General features: G+C 36.4%; 1 long non-coding RNA gene across 1 annotated transcript; it reads right to left on the reverse strand.

Moving 5' to 3' along the window:
* Positions 1–913: 913 nt before the first annotated feature.
* On the reverse strand, positions 914–18,115 carry LOC122515617. Its single transcript, XR_006303317.1, has 4 exons — positions 17,772–18,115; positions 16,204–16,281; positions 15,197–15,440; positions 914–964 (listed from the first exon to the last, which is right to left on the reverse strand). It is a non-coding gene; the product is annotated as an uncharacterized LOC122515617 (long non-coding RNA).
* Between the last annotated feature and the right edge of the window lie 213 nt (positions 18,116–18,328).

An 18,328-nucleotide genomic window follows, 5' to 3' on the forward strand; every position in this document is an offset into this window, starting at 1 on the left:
TTTCCAAGAAATGACGTCATCTGAAATTCCAAGAAATGACGTCATTTCCAAGAATTTCGGACTTTTCCAAGAAATGACGTCATTTCCAAGAATTTCGGACTTTCCGAGAAATGACGTCATTTCCAAGAATTTCCGAAATTCCAAGAAATGACGTCATCAAGAATACCTCCTCGCACATCATGTGATCCTGTTAACAATCTCAATTTTCGAGAAAATTTTGGAATTTTGTCGAGGAAACTCTGAAATTTTGTCGAAAATTTTATTTTGTAACAGGATCACATGATGTGCGAGGAGGTATCTCGATTTCGGACTTTTCCAAGAAATGACGTCATTTCCAAGAATTTCGGACTTCCAAGAAATGACGTCATTTCCAAGAATTTCGGATTTTTCCAAGAAATGACGTCATTTCCAAGAATTTCAGATGACGTCATTTCTTGGAATATTTCGAAATTTTGGAACGAATATTAGTAAAGTCCGAATAGTTTTGGAACTCGTATTTATGTTTAAAGTTTAGTAACTAAAAAATAACTTACCTTAACGTTGCATTATTCTATATCTTCTTTTTCTGTTCACCTGTTTGGATTTTTTTTTTAGGAATTGTTTTTTCGTAATATAAATAATTCAACAAATTATTTGATTTAATTCAAGTATATTTTATAAATTTCAATCTTGTACAGAGTTTTCTTTTACATTTTTTTAATGTAGATCTGATTTTTAAGATAAATAACATATAATTTATAATAATTCATTAAAAAAACGTTGTACGTTGTTCTTAAACTGATGTTGTTGATCCATTGAATGTCTTACGATTATCCTTCTAGTATCAGGAAACCTTAGAAGGAAGATAGAAATGGGTCCCATATTACGAAACTAAATTTCTCTGTGTTTCCTTGTCTTCTTATTCTCAGTTGTCTTCTTCTTCTTATGCCAGGAATAATCTTTGTCAGTTTTATTAGCTTTTTACCTAAGAGACAAAAATATAGAAAGATTAGCAAACGAGAAGAAATAAATGCTACAAAGAGAGATAAAGAAAAGAAAACTTCATTTAGGAAAAAGAAAAATATTAATAAAATATTAATAAATTTATTAAGCTTATGGACGGGGGGGGGGTGGTCGAAAACAAGTAGGCACGTCGAGGGGCGATACCCTACCACCGCAACAACACCACCACCAACCACCATCAAAATGCATCATAATAGCGAATGGTAGAGGAAAATTTTCAACGAAATATTAATAACCTGAAAAAACGCGGTGCACCGTAGCAGGAAACGCATTTTATAACTCCGTGTGTTGTTATTTTCTCCCTCCCCTCCCTCCCTCCCCCCACGTTTATAAGTCGTGGGCGCATATGAATCTCATGAATCATGATTCGCGAGAGGCAAATTTAAAATGCGCTTACGAAAATAATTATCTAAGAAAACTATGGGGGGAAAAAATGATCGTCGCGTTTACTTTTCAAAAAATGAAACAAAACAAAACAAAAACGAAAAAGAAAAGAAGAAAAGTAGAGGGAAGATTTTAAAAACTTGATGCTATTGCTTGCTCCCCTCTCCCGCCCCCACTCCCCCTACTTCTCCTTTTTTTTATTTTATATTCTCTTATGCCAACTATCCTCTCTCGAAAATTGTAGGAAAAGAAAAAATTCGTTCGGTCGAAAAGCAACAGCGTAGAGCAACCGAGGGGGCTCCGGGTGGAGAGGGGAGGGTGGAGGGGGTGAGAGTGGAAAAAAAACATGGTACTTTTTAAAAAGGGGTTCCGTGCAAAATGAATGTAGCCGGTACTAAAACGAGAGTTGAAATTAGAATGCTTTTTCCATCTCCGATATATGCGATGTTGAATTATTTTTAACGAAAAAAGGAACAAATTAAACAACGCGCGTTTCGCGTGTACGGAGAATACGCACGGTCAGAAGAGGGCAGTAAACGTTTGGCCCAACTTTAACTCTTGATATGGAAGAAATAAATTCAATTAGAAATGTGATTAAAAAAAAAAACAAAAGGGAAACAAAACCCTTACTCAGTAAAAAAAAAAAGAGAAAGAAAGAATCTATTGGAACGACAATTAAGTCTATTTTCCTGAACACCTGTATTGTTGCAGCGGGGACTCTACTCTCTGCAAAAAAAAAGAAAATAAAAAGAAGAAAAAATAGTCAACGAGCAATGAACTTATAAGGGAACGCAAAAGTATTATTTCCGCTGTTGCGTTCAAATAACAGTTCTGATACTCTCGAAGTAAGAGAGAGAGAGAGAGAGAGATAGAGAATATTCGAAAGGGTTTCACCTTATTCGTCAGTGTTTCTATTAAAATCTTTCTTTCCGTGTAGAGAAAGCTGGTCGATACGACGTGATGCTCCAGTTCCGTTTCAATTTCAACGGCGAATGCACTGAAAGTAGATAGAGAGAAAGAAAGAGAGAGGGAGAGGAAGAGGAAGAGGAAGAGGGAGGAAGGAAGGAAGAAATGAGATGGCAAAATGAAAGGAGGAAGAGGAGGAGAAGCAAGAAGACGACGAAGAAGAAGAATACAAAAAAAAAATAGAAAAGGGATGAGGTTAAAAAGTGAGAGAGAGAGAGAGAGGAAAAGAACTTCCCCATAGGAACGAATACGGCAGTGTCGGCAACTCGTTGCAAAATCGTCGGAAACAATGCGGGATTTGCGACGATTATTAAAGAGAGAGAGAGAGAGAAAACGAAAAGCAGACGACAGACGGACGGACAGACGAACGAAAGAACAGAAAGAGAAAGACAGAGATAAAGGGATGTTTGTTTTATCCGAGCAACGCTTAAACTCGGAATAGCATATGCAAAGGAGGAGCTTTTTCGATGGCAGGATACCTCGAACCAACATGCGACCAACAACCACCACCACCACCACCACCAACACCATAATCGCGAGCACCGCTACGATCATACATACGCCATAACCAACGCTAAAAAAGCACTTTAAACAATTCCTCGGATAAAAGGGAAATGCGGGAAAGGGCAGGAGACAATGCGGAATCGTCGGGTAGAAAAGTTTCGATGAAGGTTGAGAAAGGGGTGAGGAAGGGGTGAGGAAGGGCGAGAAGAGCACGGTCGGAGTCTTCTTCTTCTTCTTCCTTTTCCTCCTCCTCCTCCTCCTCGTTGCTTCCGCGCAATTACCTTTCCAACGTGGTCAACGATTTTTCTACGAATCGTTCGGTGCCTTCTTCCCTTTCCAACCTTTTTCTAACTTTCTACCTTTCTATCTTCTCTCGCTTGAAAATACCTTCCCCCCTCACGCCCCTCGCGCCCCTCACGCCCCATCCCTCGTTTTAGACTCCAGGATTCGACTCGCGTCCTATTCGTGTCTCGTCGATTCTTTTCCCGATTCATTCCTTTAATGCTTTTCCTGCATCTTCCTACTCTGGAAGTGGATCGTTTGTGTGTCCCTTTGTGAGATACGATACTTTTCTTTCTTCTTCTTCTTCTTCTTCTTTTTATCTTATCTTTTAAAGAAATCTCACATTTACTATTATTATATTACGAAGAAATCTTTTTCTTCTTTTGATTTTCTCTATTTTTTTGTGTTGGTTTATTCGAACGAACGGAGAGAATTAAATCGATCGAAATAAAAATCAGATGAAAAATTACACGCGTGTGATAAATAATATTCGTCGTGAATTCTATCCAAAAATAATAAGGAAAAGTAAATTTTCTCTCGTCGTCGTCGTTGTCTAGTTCGTACAATTAACACGATTATAATTATCTTTCGTGATCGAATTAATCATATCGCTATACAGTAACAAAAGCAAACAAGAAAGGTCTCTTAAGAATTTCTCAGCGTCATTTCGTATTACAGCGTGGGATGACTTTTTGTCCCTGGTATCTTCCCGACTTACGTTGTAAGAGCTTCGCTACAGATTTATTTCACGAGCTCTGCAATGGCTTCATCTCGAGAAATCGTTTAAGATCCCGCCCCCGACTCGATAAAACGTGGAAACAACACGCCTTGAAACACGTCGAGTTAAACTCGTGTGATCTTATTTCTATTTTTTTCTTTCTTGTATTTTGTATTTTGTATTTTCTAAATCGTCGTCGACGATTGGATGCGTTGAAGGGGAGAGAAAAAAAAAGGAGAAAGAAGAGGATGGAGAGGAGAGAAAAAAAAAACACACGCACACACACACATGCTCGAGAAAGCAATCTCAGTGGTAATTGTCCGTAAGCGGTGCAAAGATTGCAGCTAATTTCTGTTCCTCCGTGCGTGCATGGAATTATTCTCCCTTTCTTTCTTTCTTTTTCTTTTCTTTTATTTTGTCTACCCCTAACACACAATTCTACCTTTCCTTTCACGGTCACAAACCATGGGGGTTCTTCGTATCCCTTTCGGCAAAGTCAACAAAAGGTTGTCCTGTACCTGGGCCTGCGTACGTGCGGATTCCCGAACGCATATTTTCCCTCTCCTTTGATTTTTCCCCAAGAAAGAAGAGGCCGCTTTTTTTCATTCGGTTTTTCTCGAAACCGCAAACCCTCCCTCCCTCCTCTCCCTTTCCCCTTTTCTTCCACTGTTTTTCTCTCCACCGATGCGTGTTTCTCCTTCGGTTTGCTTCGAATGACGCGGCAGGTAAGCACGTATGCCACAAGTTTTGGATTCCTGCCAAAAGACTGGTCGAATTCAGCCGCACGTACAAAACTGGATAAAATCTCTCTCTCTCTCTCTCCTTCTACGAATAAAAAAAAAGAAAGAGAGAAAGAGAGAAAGAGTTTGGAGTACCTCGGTGATGGTGGTGGTGCTGGGTACCCTGGAAAAACAGTTAGGCTGGCCCTACAAAGAACTAAAAAAGAAAGAAGGAAAACTCAAAAAGCTCTCTTCTCTTCCTATATACGGCACTGCAATGTTCTAAACGATTTCTCTCGTTAGATGTTTTTTTTCTTTTTTTATTCGTTTAAAAAAACTTTATATAAATCATTGGGAGAATTGAGATCATTGACAATTCGATGCAAAATTATTCGTTCGATAATTCGTTTCAATTCGCATGATTTTTTATCGACTAGAAATTTTCAGTGAAAAAGAAAAAGAAGAAAAATGTGATAAGGGTGAGTGGGAAGAGGGCGGGGGAGGGAAGGGTTTTAAACTGACTTATTCGAAAGACGTAAAATTCGATTTCCCTTGGAGAAGAATGAATTTTGAAATAGCCTACCTTCATCGTTAAACTTGTACATAGCGAGTTCCACGTTTGAAAGAAAAAGAAAAAAAGAAAAAAGGGAAGAGTAACACAAAAATTGAAGTCTCGCTGGGAGAGTTCTCGTTGTTAATTCACGTGTCGGTGTGGAAACGAATACATCGTCGACGAATTTACAGCAAGTACATACACACACACACGCACACACACACACATGCATATACACTCACGCGAGATCCGACAAAAATCAGGTTGAACGAAAAACGAAAAAAGAAAAAAAGAAATTAGAAAAATGAAAGAAAGTTTAGGGAGATCGTAAATGAAATAACGCAAACGCGGAATATGCAATATTATTTTCATCGTACGGGACGAAGTAGAATATAACCAAGGATAAGTTGACTCAGGTGCAGTTTTGCTTGAAACAAAAAAGAAACCGAAAGAGAGGGCAGTGTTTGTAAACCGTCAGGCGTATCAAAGACACGTGCGGGACGTTGCATAAACTCGAGGAAGTTTAAGAAACACGGTGTAAAAATATTTCCTATTCGTTAATGCACTTTGGTTCCAACGGAAACACCCGTGGTTCTATCTTAAAATAGGATCTGAAATATAACGAAACCAAAAACATATCGATAATACGCGTATCGTGTTTCGATTCATAACACCTCGGCTCATTTCAAATCTATCCAATTGAAAATATTCAATGATTTAATCGAAAATAATCTTCCATATGTTTTATAAATTATCTTACGCGTTAAACGTCCATTTTTGAATATAATTAACCGGTGTTTGCTTTCACTTATTTAAATTTCATTACTGCCGACCCATATACCAGAGATCTTTCATATCAAAGTCTCTCTCGCATGACTGACACACACACACATACATGAGAATCTTATCACGTGTGTGAAGTATACTCGTAACGAAAGGGTTGAAAAAAGAAAAAAAATGAACGCGTAATATCGATCGGTTGGTTAAAAAGCATAAAAAAAGAAAGAAAGAAGGGATGATAGCATTCATAAAACTTCGTTACCATTCATCGTAAGTTATCGTAAAAATAATTTCATTTTGTGAAAGGGCAGAAAAACATACACGGGGGTAAAACCGGACGATAGTTGTAAACCGAGAAACATTAGGGTTTTATTATCGTCCAGGGTGGGTGTTCAACGTTTCGTTAGTTGGCCAATTAGAAGGAGTCACGGATTTATGAGCCATTTAATAGAGACACACACTTTTGAGTGTCTGCCATTAGTTGGAGAGTTAATGGTCACGATTTCTATGGGTTGATATTCTTAACTGGCAGAAAGGAAATTAAAAACGTTCAAACGAGATACCCCGACCCGACGACCATTTGGACAAAAAAAAACAAATTAAGACGAATCTTTCTTATGATATTTTTGAAGCAAAATACAAATGTAATAATAACGAGCTGCTATAAATAATACCAATTACTTTAACGTACGTTTTAATTCGCACCCTTTTCTTTCGAGTTCCCTTTTTTTTTAACTCCAGCTGTGCCGTTAAAAAGGGTCAACGAGTGAGTACTTCCTTCATTAATATTCAGTAATTCTTTCAACGTTCGAAACACGCGGAATTCATTTCTTCCCGAGTATCAATTGTAAACATTTTTGATCGAATAAAAAATATTATATCATCGAATGACCGTACTTTTTTCTTTTCCTCTCGCAAATCGTGTGACACCCTCTTCTAGATGAACAAAAATTTTTCATTTTTCGAGGATACGAGAGAAATACGAGGAGGAAGAAAAAAGATTCGCAAAGAACGATGCTTGTGTACTAGGTGCGAACGTGTCTTTTTTTTATAACTAGATTTTTTTCTATTGTTTCTCCTTTCTTTTTTTTATTTTTTTTTACTTTTATCGTCAGTAGTGTCCTATTACCATCCCTCGTTACGTCGAGCATAATGAATTATAACGTAGCATCGTTTTACTCATCTTCCTACATTTAAACATCCACACTTATACTCGCCCACGCAAGTACACACACACACACACACACATATATATATATATATATACACAGAATAGAGAGATGAAGTTTAGAAAATTGTGAGAGAGGCTTTGCTCGTGTCGCAGAAACGTTCACAGGGTTTTCTGGTTTACCGAAATGTACCCACCATCACCACCACCACCACCACCATCGTGTTCCATATTTTTTTCAATTATATTTTTCACGTAGATAGAGCACTGACAGGGCTTTAGTCCGAAGCTCTCGTTTTTCTCATTCTATTTGACTGTGCGTACAAGAGAGAAAAAGATAAAAGTATAAAAAGATAAAAAGAGAGAGAGAGAGAGAGGAAGAAAAAGGTAAAATGACGAGAGAGGAATGAAAAAAGATAGACCGATAAAAGAGACTACTAGCCGTGGGATTTTGATTAAATTTAAACAACGAATCAAAATTTTATCCAACACGATTCTTCGTTCTTCTGATCGGGGAAACAACGGAAGCCACCAGCACCAGACACAAAGAAAAGAAAGAAAAGTAGAGGAAAGGAGGAGAAAGAGGAGAAGGGGGTGGACGTACGTTTTGTTCAAAGCTAGATAATAATAATAATAATAATTATACAAAAAAATAATATATCATCTAATTTTTCTCAAAACAAGAAGAAGAAGAAGAAGAATATTCTTCAAACAAAAAAAAGTAATGCCAGTTTTTTTTCTTTTTTTATAAAAAATACAAAGTAATTAGTATTATCTGGATTATCTTTAACGAAAAAAAAAAAAAAAAGGAAAAAGAAGAAGAAGGAGAGAATGAATCCCTCGTGCTGCAGTCACTTTAACGTGAAAGAAGATTTGAATTTGAAAAAAGATATTCTCTTCAATGGAATTTCAATGGGACGAGAGATAGAGAGAGAGAGGAAGGGAAGACGAGAGGGGGGGTAAGGGGGTAAAAAATAAAAAGAAGAAGGAAATTTTTGTCGGATAAACGTTAAAAGAAAACTGATCCCTCGGAGGTAGTATTATATCACACACGCGAAATGCTTTCATCCGATCATCCAGGATGGCAACGTTATCACACGAAAGATTTCGTAGTCATGGTCGAGACTTCGTCCGAGCAATAAACGCTCGAGTTCTTTGCTCTTCGTTGCTTCGTTCGTTCGTTCGTTCGTTCGTTCGCGTATACACAAACACAAACACACACACGCAAAAATAAAAAATAAAAAAAGAACAAGAAAAAGAGAGCTAGAGAGAGAGAGAGAGGAAAAAAAATATAGTAGAAAGGGAGGAAGGGTTAAAGGTCATAGGAAAAAGAAAAAAAAAAGAAAAAAGAGAGTGAAAAAGAGAGAGAGAGAGAGAGAGAAGGTAAAGCTTGCTATAACGCGAACTCATAACCGTTGACTTCCTCTCTCTCTCTCTCTCTCTTTCTCTCTCTTGCAGCTTTTCCTCTTGGAATATCCAACGTTGCATACGAGTTCGAGACTCCCAACATCAGCCCGTAAAAGAGAAAAAGAGTAAGAGAGAGATAGAGATAGGGATAGAGAGATGAAGGTTTTCCTCTAGCTAGCAGGTAGCAGCAACAGCAACAGCAGCCAGTACGAAACACGAAGGTCCTCCCCCTCCCCCCCCCGGTTGTTACAACCCTTCCGCACTTTTCCACCCTTTCCGATACCTCCCCAAACGCGTTTTCGAGTGTGTAATCATTTTCGCAACAACTTTTATCCTAGAGAAACGATATCTACTACTACTCCTCCCCCTCCTCCTCCTCCTCCTCCTCTCCTACCACCCCCGTATGTACTACTTAACAAACTCTAGTCGTTTTTACCGAGATTAACTTTTTTGTTTTTTTTACACCCCGTTCCCAAGCCCTTCCCAAGCCCTTCCCACAGTTGGCGAAGTTAAACCTGTATTCCTTCAAACGAAAAAAACCTACCCCTAACTTTACGCGTTTTTCTTTATTTCTTTCTTTCTTTCTTTTTTTTGAACGCGGATTGAACGTACGATTCGAAAGAGAGAAAAATGTCGAGTAAGGAAGAAACTAGGAGAACTAATTGATCGGTTAATTTATCGAAAGATTATCGAACGACATCGATGATGTTTTAACAAAGTTAATCTTTCCTCGAAACAAATTTGAGAGAGACGATGGGTAGATGCACAGAGAAGAGGTGGTAGAGAGAGGAGGAGGGAGGAGAGGGAGAGGGATGCGGTTGCTCCTGGCACGTAATTTGAAACGTTATACCTGTACATCCCATCGGATAATCTATTAATCGAGGTGAGCGCGGTCGACGTTGGAAATAATTAGAGAATATGCGTTTCGCGCGCACGGTGGTGGGTGTAGATGGTTACGTAGGTAGGTAGGTAGGTAGGTATGCAAGCAGGTAGATAGAAAGATACCTAGCTAGGTGTATTACTTGCTCGTAAACGTCTTACATAATTTGTTCTCGCCACGAATACCGTCGTTAAACGGGACAGCCGTGTTTTATCAATTTATTTCGATTCTTATTACGAATTATGAAATTATTACCCGAAAGATTAAAAAAAAAGAGAAAAAAAAGAAGAGAAAAAAACCACGATGATGATATTAATAATAATAATAATAATAATAAAATGGGAGTTATCGCGCCGGGTTCTTTTTTTTATGGCCCGTTGTTTCCTTGAAAGGAAAGAAAGTGAAGGAATAAAACAAATATTCTCGATAATTGTACGAAGTATTTTTTTACAAACTGACAGATCGATCGTGCGAATCGAATTAAAAAATATATTAATGGTTACATTCCTCTCCATTGGGATTTTAATTTTATTACAAAATTGAATAATGATAATAATTGAAAGAGAAAAAATAAATACCCATGGAAAAGAATTTTGGATAGAGGGGTGGCATCGATCCACGTGGACACCATTTTCATGGGGAGCTAGGAAAAGAGAGAAAATTCTCAACATTCGCGATCTATATTTCGTGCAACAATCGGCGTACCCTCCTCCTCCTCCTCCTCCACCTCCTCCGGGCAATAGCCCTGAGCTTCTACTTTCTTTCGACTCAAATTATGTCTTCTCTCTTTTCCGTATTTTCTTTCTCTCTCTTTCTACATATATATATAACACGTTTCTCTCTCACACTTCTCTTACCTTTACCTTACCTCCTCTTTCCACTTCTTGTATATGTCTGCACATACGTTTCGGACTTTCTATCTAGTCGGCATCCTGATTACGTTTGCTCTCCGACAGAGTAAAAAGCTACGAGAAAGAATAAAAAAAAAAAAATAAGAATAAAAGAAAGATGAAGCAAAAGAGTTAAAAGAAGAAATAGAAGAAGAAGTAGAAGAAGAATCTTATGTGAACGCGAACTATGTCGCAAAGATCCTCCGAGTCACGTATACCTCAATGCAATATCTCAAGAAAGCTTCGTGTTGTTCGGCCATTGCGGTCTCTCCCCCTCCCCCCACCCACCCCCCTCTCTCTCTTTCTCCCTCTCTTTTGAATTTTCTACTTCCTTCCATTCGCTTTTTTTTTTTTTCGTCACCCTCTCGATCCTCTTCTTTCTCATGCTGCTGCTGGTTTTCTTTTTCCTTCTCTTCGTTATCATCATTTTCCTCGTCATCCTCGTTATTCTCATCGTCGTCTAGGCCGTTAGATAAGTAAATACTACGTAGAAAGTTCTATATCACCCCCACCCCCACTGCCACCCCCATCACCCCCATGTTAAAAGCCCCCGATGTATCGAAGCGTTACGAGCAGACTAAAACGACGGCCTGGATCGTTTCAAGTCAAGTTTTCAAAGTTCGCGATACGAACACGGTTCGATGGCGTTTTTAGACGACGCGGAAAGAGGGGGGTTGGATTAAAAAAAAAGAAAAAAAAGAAAGGGGTTGGACATCGTCTCTAACCAAAATTATATCTCAAAGATCTCGAATATATTTTATTTATTGTTTCCATCTCTAACGTATTTGAGAAAATATCAAACGGACTTATATTTATTCGGACCATTTTCAATTCCTTCGACATTTCATTTTTATCGTTTCTTCTTTATAGATACTTATCTACTTTTTCTTTTTATAGTACGCGTACGGTGTACGTATATGAAATATATACAACTTTGTTAATAGATTTTTTAATAATACAAAATACGTGTCCGAAACATCGAACACGTGTAATACGAAAAGTTGACTATTACTACGATTATTAATAAAATTATAATATAAATGAAATTTTATAAGAAAAATTATATTTCACGCTATATAACAAAAAATGATTAAGAAAAATATTCAACGAGGATGAAATTTCCAGCCAAGACAAATATGTTTGAATACGTTGAAACGTTTAAATATTCGATGATACGTCAAAGAAGTTGGGTTTAAAAGGTATGAAAGTTATATGATATCACCGTTGACATTCCATAGGGTACGCTTATAATTACCTTATACGTATGGGAAGTAGAAAGCTAACGTAGTCGTTAGCTTGTATATCTACAAGAAATTGCTGCCACAGGCTAGGAACCCAGGGATGATCCATAGGGGCTTTTCGAACTATGAATAACGCACACACATACGTAACCCAGACCCTATATAACGTGTCTACTACTCCAGAGTATAGTTTTCGACGACATGCTGTTCCACGTACGTTTCTTTTCGCATGTGTAACATCTGGGTGAACCATAAAAACAATAACTCCGACGATGAACCCATGGAAACTCTTGCTTATAAATAATATTTCTTCCTACGATGCACCACCACCACTCGCGAATAACTAGGACATTTTCAATAATCTATTTCTTACCCCCTCATCCCCACCCAATCGTTTTCTTCAATTTACAATTGAATAATTTTCATTTTTCTATCATTTAACTATCACTAATAAGTCATTGATTTTTCGATGAGAAATTTTCAATAAACTATTTCTTACCCCCTCACCCCCACCCAATCGTTTTCTTCAATTTACAATTGAATAATTTCAATTCTTCTATCATTTAACTATCAATAAGTCATTGATTTTTCGATGAGAAATTTTCAATAAACTATTTCTTACCCCCTCACCCCCACCCAATCGTTTTCTTCAATTTACAATTGAATAATTTGAATTCTTCTATCATTTAACCAGCACCAATAAGTCATTGATTTTTCGATGATAAATTTTTCATTGAGATCATCGTACTATAGAAAAAAGAAATAAAACGGATAGGAAATTGTAGAAGACACGTGACGAGAATTAGAGGGTTTGAAATCGTCGTTCGTGGAAGATACTAGCTATACCAGCCCTTTCTCAACCAGCCCATTCTCGTTCGTAGAGAACCACAGATTTATGTCCGTAATTTGAATAATCGCGGATCTTGCGATCGAACTCGTGCCTGTTCGAATCGAATGCCTAATCCGGCGTATAGACGATAGATAGAGTGTCGGTAGTTCGTGCTCGTCTACCCGTCGTGCGAAAATGGTCACAGGAATTCGAAATTTCTAGGTGGTGGAGGAGATAGTGGTGGTGGAGGACGAAGGTACTCCGAGTGTTTCGTCAAATAATCGGAATATAGGAGGATTTAAAGGGAGAGAATCTATGTTAACAACGATCATCATGATCATGATCATCATAATCATAATCATCATAATGAATTCTATTAGAGATACCAAACAACCCACACTTCGATAATTTCATCCAATTGTTCACAAAGATCAATTGCTTTGTTTCAAATCTCAGATATGTGTATCTGTGTGTATGTGTGTGTGAGAGACTAAAATATCGAAATATTTATTAAATCGTATAAAGAGAAAGATAGGGGGTTTATGAGAGAGGGAAAAAATATGTAAGAGGATGACAAAGTGTCGGTAGTTAGTAGACTAAAAGTATAAGAGTTAAAGAAGACGAGCCAGGGACCTCTACTCGACTTAATCGATTCTAATTAACTGAGAGTTTACAAGTCCTCCCCAGCTCGTTGACCGCGAGCTCGAGGGCCACTCTACCAACGAGACGAATAATTAATAAATTTTTTGCTTAGCAACGTAAAAAAAAGGGAAAAAAAGAAAGAAAGAAAGAAAGAAAGAAAAAAGGAATGAGGCAAAAATATTACGGATATTTTTCTCAAACGTTTTTATTATAATTTCATGTTTATCCGTCAGATAAAGATTCGCGCCGATGCTAATTGAATTATTGATCTTGATTAAATTCGATTTTCCAAGTTTTAAATGGAATCTCTCCCACCCCCCACCACCCACCTCCCCTTCATTACTTTGTAAAATGTAATATCGGAAATCAAACTACGAAATAAATAATGATGATGATAATAATAATTATAGCTTCCTTTTTGTAATTATCTAATCGATGATTGGTTAAACACGCGTATAGAACATTCATAAATTATATACTCCACCGAAATACTATCATTTAGTAGCAGGGATAGATCGCGGGGTTGGTTTCAGAGGGCTCGGGGTGCAAGAGTTGGCCACTTTTCCAAAGCAATTTCATTAATTGAAGATAACGGATAATACCACGGCTCATTTCTCTCGTTTTCACATTTGGCATTTGCAATTACTGTTAATTTCGATAAAAGGAGTATTCTATGATACGATACTAATGCAAAGTCGGACGCGAGTTAATAACGAAATTCATCATTGACAAATAAAATAATAATCGTTAGAATCAATTTAGAAAGGTTCGAAGAAATGATAGAAAAGATTTGGGTGAGGGAGGTGGTGGGGGGTGTGTGGGTGGAAAATTATCGTAAATCTAATTGTTTATTTTAAGAACATTTTTCTTATTCATCAATCTTCGGGATTATCTCAAACGAAATTTCGTTAATAAATATCTCAATCTTTTCAAACGCTTTGTAACATTTTCTAACCAGGTAAAACGTATACACTAATACACGAATTTGTAGAAATGCGTGATATTATTCGATTAGGTATCGATTACGAAGCCAAATGCTTGCCAGCTTGCTACCGAGCTTTCGTTACGAACAGAACTCTGGGAATTTAATTTATTGATAGTTGACTGATATTCTATGTTCAATAAGAGAGAGAGAGAATCAAAGTTTGATATCGTATCTATCTATAACTTGCGAATATTATAGATAAAACAAAATCTAATTAGACGGTATTTCAAGGGATTGAAATATTTTATTGTCGGAATATTTAACAAAACTTTTCAATGATGCGATTATATTGAATGAAATTGAACGAATTGCATCGATCAAATTTTGATTAGATTGCTTTTACGAAAAGTAATTGAATTATACCTTTTTTTTTTATCTCATTCTCATTTATGAATAAATATTTAAATATTAAATTGGGATTGTATGTATGTATGTGTGTGTAGAGTAATGTTAAATAGTAATTTTAAAAGGTGTTTCACAACGTTATCAACGAATTGCATCGTGAGTGGAAAGGTTAAATGCGATATATTCCCATAGCGGATTCCAGGATCGTCGAGAAACGCGTTCTGGGTTGTGCGACGATATTAAGCCACATTTCACGTGCTCGAGAGTAAAGAGCCTAGATAGATAGATAGATAGATAGATAGATAGATAGATAGATAGATAAAGGGAGAAAGAAAGAAAGAAAAAAGTACGTTCAATCTTCATCCACTTTGTCAACATCTAATATTATGACGTTACATTCCCATTTTCAGAAGAACACGAAAAGATTGATGAGATACGAGAAATTAAAATCAGATAAAAATGATGATAGCGACTAGACTCTATTAACTGTATATATAGAAAACACCGAAAAGTAATTTATTTAATAAGAAATTATTAAACAAATGCATACGCAAAAATTTATATTAATTATATTAAAAATACTACTACTACGTTGGTGATATGAAAAATATTGAATTTAACATAGAAATAATGAATTTTCTATTCATTCGCATTAAATTAAAGTACGAAAACTTTTCAATTCTTAATCGTAAATTTCTAAATTATGATCTAATTATAATTATTTATATTAATCGAATATAAAATAATAAATAAAAATTGTATTAAATAAGTAAATAATGGTAGTTTCGTTGATCGCATATTCTCCATCTCTGTCTCTCTCACTCTCTCTCGTTTTCTCTCGTAGGGTTAAGTTAAGTTTGCGAGTTAAGTTATTCCCATAGAGCAACTCGCACGCCATTACCTATTCGCATTCCCGTGGTGGCGGATCGAGGCCGAAGTTTCGTGCACTTAGGCTTCCTCCACCTCCACCTCCTCCTCCTCCTCCTCCTCGCTGTAACGAGACGGAGTAAGCCGAAGCAACACGTTGCAACGCTGAAACTCGTTCTATTTATCAGCTTTAGGGTTGGTTGGAAGAACCTTCTTGTCGTCGTAGTCGTCGTCGTCGTCGTCGTACCCAGAGACCTACGACGAACCCTTAAGATTGTCTAGGGAAAATAGATGAACACTTCCATATCTTTGTCCTTTAACGTTATCTTACTAAAATTAACTTTAATCGAGAATTAATCTTCTTTCTTTTAAACAAATTATTTTTACATATACACGCATGCACACACACGAGAGAGAGAGAGAATATAAAACAAAAGAGATTAAACAAATTCACGTTGCATTAAATAAAAATTAGCTCGCGAGTTACGATTTTTTTAAAATTCTACCTACGTTATATTTTCATAATATCGAAAAAGGATAAATCATTTTTTGTATTCTTTTTTGTTTCTCCCGCACTACCCCCCCTCCTCCCCTCCTTTTATTATAATAGAATTAAAATCAAAAGAGGGAATATATATCCAGGAAACACCAGAGGGCTTTGCTCTGTTATCCAGGTTTTTCGACAAAAAAAAAAAAAGAAAAAGAAAGAAAAAAATGAAAATACATTCGTAATTCGTACGAGATGCGTTAATCCGTTTTACTGCTCGTTGGTATTTGTATCTGAAGAAATATTTCAATTTAATTCGCTTATTTTTTATTTTATCATCCTTATTATTATTATAATATTTTAATTTTTATTTTATATTTAAAATAATAAAGAAAGATTTTTACACGAGATTTCAACGAAAAAAAACAAAATAATATATATATATATATATAATCGTATGGATAATAATTCTCTTAAGAAAGAATACTAATTTGCAAGTTAATAAGTAAAGTTTTAAGTTAGTCGCAATAATAACAGCTACTGGCATATCTTACCGTAAAAACTAAAAAGTGCATCTTCTTCACTTTTCCAAAGTCTTTTTCTATTCGCATTCTTCTCACGCGAAGCGGCAACTGCAAGTAGCACGGTTGCATTCAAAACTTACCCCGACCAAAGATAAGTTCATGCAAGCAGAGAGAAATGAGAGGGATAAAGAAGAAGAAGAAGAAGAAGATGAAGAACAGGGAGGAAGGGGGGAGGAGAAAGCAATGCAAAATTCATTCTTACCATCCGAGTAAACTAATTTCGTGATTTATTCCGTTGAATATCGTGCGATATATTATATTATACTCACGAGATAGGACTTTGTAATTACTGATTTGATTTTCATCCCCTAAACACTATTCTAACTTTTATTAAATAAACTTAATTACACCCTAACTTCTAATCCATCCAAACCCTTTCTTTTTTTTTTTTCTTTATTCTTCGATTCAACATTTTGACCAATAATTCTTTCTATTTTAAAATACACACGCACACACACACGTGTAACATCAACTCGTATTTAACTTACAAATGTTTGTAAAATAAAGAAAAATGAAAAAGATAATCATCGAAATAAAAAGTAATCTTAGCATTTTAATATTAAAATATAATAATATAAATAAATAATATAAATAAATATAATATATATAAAATAATATAAATAAATATAATAATATAAATAAATATAATAATAAAATAATATAAATAAATATAATCCCCCTCTCCCCTCCAAATTATCTTCTTCTCTCTCTCTCTCTCTCTCCTTTATAAAAAGATTCTCGAGTAAGAAACAATTATAAGGGTGGAGATTATTTTTTATTGGCTCGATAAAAGCGTAGTAGACAAAAGTTTGATGTCGTTTTAACGAGCGGAATTCGAGCGAGTGTACTCGAAAAGAAAACTTAACAATCCCTTGGAATTTTTATTCTTGTTATCTTTCTTCTCTTGATTGTATTATTCGTAGGAACGCACGCGTATGCACACCCTTCAATTTCAACCCTCCTCCCATACCGTTATATATATTGAAAGAGCAAAGGAAGGGAGAAACGAAGAAGGAAACACCTACGACGTTTCGACTTCCGATGTGCGTACACTGCTTTGTTTCGTTACCATGAATGATATACACAAAAGGGATTAGGGTTTCTGAATCACTGACTACTATAATACTATCTCTTCTATATATACTCTTTACGGCTGACTCCAACGAGGGGGAAAGAAATATTTGGAGAGAATGGAATAGGAACGGAAGGGGGGTGGTATGGGGATTTAATCGAAGATTCGATAAAAGGGATACTTCAAAGATACCATGAGAATTTATTTTCTATCAGTGAAACACCATCGTATCGTGTTCCCTATAGGTGTATCCCTTTATTACACTAATCAAAACTTTGCAAATTGTTCTTTCAAAATAATTCAACAAATTCTTCGTTCTTTCTTTTGACATTGATAAAAAAATTTTGTTAAATAAATCGGTAAGTCTAAGAAATTATTTTTTTTTTTTATTACGGAGAATTCGAAGTCTCTCTCTCTCTCTCTTTCTTTCTCTTTCTACTTTTCCCCATCACTTCATCTAATTTACCTCCTTGGATTCCCGTGCCCGACGCAGGTGCTCGATCCAATTTGAAAAGTCCTCGGTCTCTAGGACGATTCTCTCTCTCTTCGTCTCGTACCTTTATCCCCTCTACTAAAGCTCTTCTTCCTCTAGGAAAATAAGGGCAAACGGAGATGAAAGTACTTGGCGGGCCATTACTACTGCTAACCCGTTAAAATAATCGACTAAATATTTATGTCTTCGGTACCTCTCTCTCTCTCTCTCTCACTCTCTCTCTCTCTCGTTGTTGGTAAGCCAATAGAGACTCCCTTGCGAAAAGAAACTAAGAAGATGGTTTAAAGGAAAACAGAAAGAAAGAAACCAACAGACTAAGTAAGAGAAAGAAAGATAGAGAAAATAGTTGTAGTAGTAGAAGAAGAAGAAAAAAGAAAAAAAAAAAAAAAGAAAGGAGAGGCGTGCAAGAATCAGGCCAGCACCTGTCTAAAGCCCGTTGGACAGGAAGAGTCGAAAGGTGGAAGCACTTAAGCGGCAGCTTTTCAATAAACCACGAAACTCGTGGCCCACTTTCCCTCATTTCTTCTTTT

The sequence above is a fragment of the Polistes fuscatus genome, unplaced genomic scaffold (genome assembly GCF_010416935.1).
Source record: "Polistes fuscatus isolate 324 unplaced genomic scaffold, CU_Pfus_HIC Scaffold18, whole genome shotgun sequence".
Classification (NCBI taxonomy): Eukaryota; Metazoa; Arthropoda; class Insecta; order Hymenoptera; family Vespidae; genus Polistes; species Polistes fuscatus.